This window comes from Bombus terrestris, chromosome 13 (genome assembly GCF_910591885.1).
Source record: "Bombus terrestris chromosome 13, iyBomTerr1.2, whole genome shotgun sequence".
In the NCBI taxonomy this organism is placed as follows: Eukaryota; Metazoa; Arthropoda; class Insecta; order Hymenoptera; family Apidae; genus Bombus; species Bombus terrestris.
The window spans coordinates 5,323,126-5,331,376 of NC_063281.1; the positions used below are offsets into that span (position 1 = coordinate 5,323,126).

At 39.3% G+C, this 8,251-nt stretch overlaps 1 long non-coding RNA gene across 1 annotated transcript; it reads right to left on the reverse strand.

The window, feature by feature from the left end:
* Positions 1–868: 868 nt before the first annotated feature.
* Positions 869–2,992, reverse strand: LOC125386232. Its single transcript, XR_007226204.1, has 2 exons — positions 1,188–2,992; positions 869–911 (listed from the first exon to the last, which is right to left on the reverse strand). It is a non-coding gene; the product is annotated as an uncharacterized LOC125386232 (long non-coding RNA).
* Between the last annotated feature and the right edge of the window lie 5,259 nt (positions 2,993–8,251).

Here is an 8,251-nt window from a genome sequence, read left to right on the forward strand (position 1 = left end):
GGAAAAGTAATCGTCCCTGGAACGGTAAATATCTTGAGAATCATGGATAAAAACGCACTAACGACACTAGCAAAGAATACTGCATCGAAATTATGGACTGGTATTATGGAATTCGGAATGGTCAGCGCGGCAATTCTTGGAATCTTCATAATACTGAAAATAATGAAAACAATAGTTGACATAGTTATACATGGATATCAATTACGCGAAACTTACGGATGCGGACTCGCACTACTCGGAGCAATATGGGGCTCAGTCACTCACCTGCTATTGTACATCAAGGGAAAACGCAACGTCGAAAATCAAACACAACCACAAGGAATATCAATTACATCTAATGATACAATATATCAACAACCAACAGCCACTACGTCCGCTCTAAATGAGCTGAAGGACACAATCAGTCAAATTTCCTCCGGAAATTTGAACTCCAAGAGGGGGGGTGTCACGTCCCACGCTCCGCACGTGCCGGAACGAAAACATAGATAACCGCAATACACTAACAACGCAGGTGTCAACTTGTATACCTCGAAACAAACACACAGTGCAATGAAAATGGAAATTCTTTGATAAAGTTTATTAAACATAGTTAATTATTCATATATATAGATATAATTAATATACGAGGGTAAGATGGAAAATAAAATAGAAATAGATAGGCTTCAACACTCCATCAGGAATTTCCTCCGGAAAACGGACCTTGGCGCAGGCATTTGTATGTACCACTTCGACCACAGGAGGTACGAACGGCCTGCGCTTCCCTCTATTCCTTTTCTTTTTCTTACACTAAAATAAAATACACAAATTCAAGATAAAGGACAACAATATGAAATATGATGAAATCAACACAAATCAAATTAATACATACCTCTACAGCTCCAGACATGTCAGTATCCATGATTCAATATAACCTGCATTCATAAAAGAAATATGAGAATACAACAAACAAAATTAACACTACAGGTCATACAAACATCAAGCAATATCAAAATCACTTATTGCTACGAACAAACATTTTATAAAAAGGAAAACTAACCTAAAACTCGGCAAGCAAATCAACAAATAGAAACTACCACCACGCACCACCTCTTATAGAATGACGTATTAAAACTTGTCCTTGAACTCACAATAACTTTGGGGAACATAAGAAATAGAGCATACAACACGTGCAAAGACTCGGCAAGCACCTCGTACGATTCACCGACATCAGCAGGGCGATCACCGGACACACAAAATGCAACCTCAGCAAGGCCAAGCAGCCACGCGACCGGCACATTCCACAGGTATCAGTAACGAAGGTCATGGAAAGAACGCAGACGCAGCATCAGCAAAATACGACCACCTGTAACATGTACATTCTTTCAAGCACCTTGTATGTCATTAACACCAAGCAAAGGGTGAGATAATCAAGAAAACAAGAACCCCAGCGGAAATAGGTAGTTACGAAATTCATAAATTGTCACGTAGTAATGGTACAATTACAAAAGAAATAATCGGTCACGTGACAATTAGGAAGAATATAAATAGAGATTCAGTACTCAATAGAGTTGTTGGAGTGCAGTTTTAATTGAGGTCAGAGCTGGTTTTACCAAGTTCAGAATTTAATTGAAAGTAGTGTTGAAAGTAGTTAGAGTTCAGTTTTAATTGAGAGCAGTCATAAGTCAGCCTTAGTTGGAAACAGTGAGTTTAACTTAAAAAGTATTGTAAGAGTATTGCACTTAAGGTTCGGTATTAACTTGAGATTCGGTGATTCATTTATTCTTTTGTTCATTCGCAAGTCGATCCGTCTGCGTCAAAGAAACAATCTAGTACATACTGTAATTCCGTTTAATAAAATTGTTAATTAAGTTCGAAAAATCCGAAACATCGAGTAACTAATCGCGAAACAAAATTTAATTGTTAAAACCGATTCATCGCCAAACCATACTCACACCTGATCGACTCCACAAATCAAACAAGGTAGGAGATTCGAAATTGTACACCCTCCTCGTTTCTTTTTTAACTTTTAATTGAACAAAGTTGTCTTTAAACGAAAGTATCCGTCGGCAACTATAGTTGACAGATAGAAGTATCGAGTAAATAACTCACATAAAATTTCATTCGAACATTTTGAATTCACGACAATTATTCTCTGTATCGACCAATGATCACGGTGTTTTTAATCATTGGAAACATCTATGGTTTTCGTTTTCCTCTTCCCACCGTTAGCAGATTGCTCATCCTTGGGTGAGGCCTACGAGGCCACACTGATTGTCTACAGTGAACTCAGTCACCAAATAAAATAATCATTTACTCATTTACGACTTTACTTGTTGTCAAGAACGAATTATAATTCCATGACGAAATCAAAAAAAGAATAGAAAAGATAAAAGTCACCTCAACAAAAAGCGAGCCGAACGTTGGTACAAATGATTAATTGCTGCAGAAATAAAAAAGGAAGAGAGGAGGCATCGAGAAGAATTAGAGTCGAATCGCGAAGGTTCACCACCTAGTTTTTCGCCCTCAAATTCACCAATTTCCGAACACTGCGAGGCGCATTCCTTTCGATCTCGTTCGCCATCGCCCACATCACACCATAGCGTTTGTTATTAATCTTATTGTTACGAATAAATATTATCCTACCAAACATTTGTAAAATTTATCCAGTTAGAAGCTAGAATATTTATTTATTGTACATCGCTGTACAATATATCTACATTTGCATCCGACGATACTTATTGCTGATATTGTAATACCTTTAATCAACTAAAAACGAATAAATTAAAATATAGTTAAACCAACATAACTCTGTCAGACGAAATAAATACGTTGCCAATTGTCTATCCCTAATAACTTTAATCCTCCCCCGTGCCAGTATTCCTGCGCATAGCAGGTTAGCCGAAAGGTGGAATTCGTTTGCCAGTTGCATCAAACGTAAGTCAACGCTACCCTTTAAACACGAGTTAGTAGATAATAGACCCTCACCTAGTTCAAATCACACGACAGACGAAGGTACATAGATTTGTTTTCCTACAGGCAAGAAAGTGCTTACAGAGACACTTCCAGACTGGGAATCCAAAAGACACGATAGACAAACAATACCCATCATACACTAACACACCCAACTTAAAGAAAATAATAATAATAATAAAAGGAAATTCTTTGAAATAGTTCTTAGACTATTTCTGGTGGCAGCAACTACCATATTAATCGGACATCTCGATTAATATTTCATAAACAATCATACCATTTCAATTTTCCCCTTCCGATTAAACTGAAGATAACACAGTAAAAAATTTTATCTGGATTTAGTCCAGACTAACACGGAAGGCATAACACGATCGTATCGAACATAACAGAACGTGACACAAGCACAGCAGCTCGAAATTCGCAACCATTTCCTCGATATTGACGAAAATTAATCGTTATTTCGGTACTTTTTGAGATATTTCGACGTTTAAACGCACATTTTACTCCATTTTAGGCGCAGATCGTAGTGGACGCGTTTTCCAGCTTGGTAACAAGCCCAACGACGCGAAATTCGCGACCATTTACTCGATATTACCGAAAATTAATCGTTATTTCGGTAATTTTTGAGATATTTCGACGTTTAAACACGCATTTTTTTGCATCCTAGACGCAGAACGTAGTGCATGCGTTTTCCAACTTCGACACAAACCCAGCGGTTCGAAATTCGAGACCTTCCTCGCGTATTTCCTCGATATTGCAGAAAATTAATTGTTATTTCGGTCTCGCTAGAGATATTTCGTCGGTGACACGCACATATTACACCATTTTAGACGCAAAATATAGTGCACACTATATGCAGCGCCGAAACAAGCACAGCAGCTCGAAATTCGCAACCATTTCCTCGATATGGACGAAAATTAATCGTTATTTCGGTCTCGCTGGAGATATTTCGTCGTTTAAACGCACATTTTACTCCATTTTAGACGCAGAATGTAGTGCACACTATATGCAGGGCAGAAACAAGCACAGAAGCTCGAAATTCGCAACCATTTCCTCGATATGGACGAAAATTTATCGTTATTTCGGTCTCGCTGGAGATATTTCGTCGTTTAAACGCACATTTTACTCCATTTTATACGCCGATCGCAGTGGACGCGGTTTCCAGCTTCGAAACAAACCCAGTGGCTCGAAATTCGCATACATTTACTCGATTTTACCGAACATTAATCGCTATTTCGTTACTTTTGGGATATTTCGACGTTTAAACGCACATTTTACTCCATTTTAGACGCACAACGTAGTGGACACTATATGCAGTGCGGAAACAAGCCCAGCGGCTCGCAAATTGAAAGTCTTTATTCGATTTTACGGAAAATTAGTAGTAATTTCGGTCTCGCTAGTGATATTTCGTCGTGTAAACGCACATTTTACTCCATTTTAGACGCAGGACGTAGTGCACGCGATTTGCAGCTTCGAAACAAGCCCGGCGACTCGAAATTCGCAACTATTTACTGCATTTTCCCGAAAATTAATCGTTATTTCGGTACTTTCTGAGATCATTCGAGGTTTAAACGCTCCTTTTTTTGCATCCTAGACGCAGAACGTAGTGCATGCGTTTCCCAGCTTCGAAACAAGCCAAGCGACTCGAAATTCGCGACCATTTCCTCGATATTGATGAAAATTAATCGTTATGTAGCGGCACTCGACAGCAAACTTCCCAACGGTTTCTGTCTCGTGCCTCGCTACACAAAGACTCTACCCTTCGAACGAGATGATTGCCAGATGTCGATGCATTCTCACCGAATATTTACAGCGAGCCTAAGGACTCGCTATAAATCTTAGGATTCGTGCAGCTAAGATTCTCTAAAGGGACAAACAGTCTTTGTCTCAATAGTCCCTACACATACCACCCACTACGGGAAATCTGTTTTTTCTCACGTACGACGCTCCTCGCTACCAACTTTCTCTCAAGGGCAGTTGTCATCTCTTTCCAACCACCAACTCACGATTTAGCCAATTAACACCGACGTCCATTTCCCTCACTCTCTGAACTAACGCTTTTCTTAACGAATCCGATGATTCCGTATCCTTAGACACACCCAAACACAGTTTTCCTAAGGAGCATCATCGCGACACAAATTCATTCTGATCTATCGCGAGCCGCGAAGCAAGGTGGAAGACGTCTATCTGAATCGGTCGTCCGCGGTCGTACATAATAACGAATCTGAATCTCTGGACATCTGTGCAATCGTCTCGACTCGAACCACCGCGTAAAGTTCCGCGCCGAGTTTGAACTTGTAACCTCGAACCGATAATTGTACCGTGCTTTCACCGCGCTAGTGTATACCACGGACACAAGCAAATAAATAGATATTGTTAAACTATACCGAGTGATTCTTCTATACCTATCACGCCCATCACCTCAGTACTGTCACTTGTCAATGAGATCGCACGAAAGAATGACTCTCCGTCTCGACGATGCCGTCGAGGAAAACTATAATGGGTGGGTCTAAGGACATGAGATCCTCGGATTCGTCAAAGAAAGCTTTCGTTCCAAAGGTGAGGGAAATTAGCGCTATTGCTAATTGGTCGATCTCCATATCGGCGTTTTGAAAGAGATGCTGGCCGCCCTTGAGGGGAGGTTGTTGACGGGGGGCAACGCTCGTGGAGGATAGGTTTCTCCTATCTTCCCGTAGTTGCAACAAAGTCTATTTGACGGACTTCGCTTGACTAAATCTTAAGATCTATAGCGGGTCCTCACGTTAGCTAAACATACGCTACAAAGGCATGCCGACACCCGGCGATCATCTTACCCGGAGGACAAAATCTGCGTGTGGCGGGCCGCGGGATAGAAACTATTGAAGTATTTACTGCCACGTGTCGCTACGACTATTTCTTTTAAGGAGAGGTATAGAGTTACTCTGTGCCTTTGTTAGATAAAACGTTCATCCCTTTGACCGCGGCTACGTTCGGCGACTGATTGTCGCCTCGAGCCCAAGCTCATGATCATAAATCTCGAACAATCGGAGCGGCATTTGTTTAATCCAAGTTACAGAGTTGCGGTATTCCCGCGAATCCAAGGAGGAGCTCCGGCGTTCTTTCATCTCCGACATATATATATGAATAATTAACTATATTTAATAAATTTTATTAAAGAATTTCCATTTTCATTGCACTGTGTGTTTGTTTCGAGGTATACGAGTTGTCACTTGCGTTGTTTGTGTGTTGCGGTTATCCATGTTTACGTTACGGCACGTGCGGAGCGCGGGACGTGACAACTGCACAGAGGAATCACTACGTATCTGAGACTTACTTGAATCGTCTTTGAGATCGTGCGGGAGAGTGGTTCTCTATCACGGTAACGCTGTCGAGGAAAACTATGATGGGTGTGCCTAAGGGCACGAAATCATCGGATTCGTGGAGAAAAGCCTTCGTTCGGAAAGTGAGGGAAATTGGCGTTACTGTTAATTGGTCAATTTCCATGTTGGTGGTTAGGGAAGGGTATTAGCCGCCCTTAAGAGAGAGTTCGAGAAGAGGAAACGTCGTTCGTGAGAAAAATAGATTTCTCCTATTTTCTCGTAGTTGGAACGAGGAGTTCCAACTCGTAGTTGTTTGTCGGTTTGAAGGACTTTAGTTACACAAATCTTAAGATTTATAGCGGGTCCTCGGGCTAGCTGAACATGTACTGTGGAGACGCGTCGACATCTGGTAATCATCTTACTCAAAGAATAGAGTCTGCGTGTGGCGAGACACGGGACGGAAATCGTTGAAATGCTTACCGTCGTGCCCAGTCCCAAGTATTTCTTTTAAGGAGAGCTATAGAGTTACTTCCTGCCTTTGTTAGACGAAACGTTCATCCCTTGACCGCGGCCACGTTCGGCGACCGGTTGTCGCCTTGAGCCCGAGCTCACTATCATAAATCTCAAATAAATATAGTCAGATCGAATGACAATAATATCTTAATACGGCTATGGTGGAATCTAGATTACAGTACTATGGGGTCTTCTCAAAGTTCCAAAGGGAAGGTTCCCGTGTTCTTTCATCTCCGACATATATATGTATATCGTGCGACAGCAACCATTACAAACTATTGCCACTTTGAAAATACGAAATCTCAAAAATGAATTCTATCAATAACCAATCAAATTAGAATAAATTATTACAAACTATTGTGATTCTGAACATTCGAAATTTCGAATGATAAATTCTGTCAACAACCAATCGAATTAAAATAAACTTTTGACGTAGAAAATACTTATCTAGTAATATAATAAGATCAAAGCGAATAAAAACGGGCGAAAACGGTATACATATATAAATCTACAGCAACCATTAGAATACAGTATTCTTGAATAAAATCATTATATATCTTGTATATCAAAATAGAATATTTATTCCCACCAACTCTAATCCTCTCCCATGCCAGTATCCCTGCACGTAGCATGTTAGCCGAAACGTAGAACTTACTTTCCAGTTGTATTAAACGCTAGTTAACGCTACCCACGGGTATTTAATTTATCGATGGAACTATTAAGAAAATACGAATGTCCGTGATCTTCGAAAAGGTAAGTAATAATGTAATATCTAATTTAAACAGTCCTTAGACTGTTTCTGGTGGCAGCAACTACCGTATCGATCGGAATTTTCGAATATTGATGTCAAATATACAAATAGTATCGTACAAATTAAAAAAAAAAAAAAAAAAAACGCGGCAAATTCGTTGAGATTAGATTTCGAATAGTTTTTCAATTTTCGATTTAATTGACGAAAACGTTTTGATTATTTATTTATCTGTTCACATTATTTAGATTTCGATTGTTATTTTATGTGATCGTTACCTTCGATGTTTTAGTCTATTGGTAATTTACAGTTCTTTGTAAATACGAGCGTAAATAAATTTTAATTTGTTGAGCCTGATTTAGAAGGTTTTCAACGTTTGATTCAACGTTTGTTTTAATTATATAGGTGCATTGTTTCAGATTATGCTGTCTTCGTTTCTTTATTCGTAATGGCATATTGCAAGTTTTGATTATTTGTTGTCCATTCTCGTCGTTTGGGTTTCGATCGTTTTTTTTTTTGTGCGATAGTTTACATTTTCTTTTGTTTATACGGCATTAATTCATAGTACATTTTTACCTGTAGTGCGTGACTTTGACGGTTTAGTTCGGTGTTTATATAAATAATAATTTATAATAATTTTACATTTTGAGCTTATCTCATCTTCGTTTCTTTATTCATAATGGCAGTGTTGTGAGTATATTTTGTCCTTTCACATCATTTATATCTCGATCGGTATTTTATA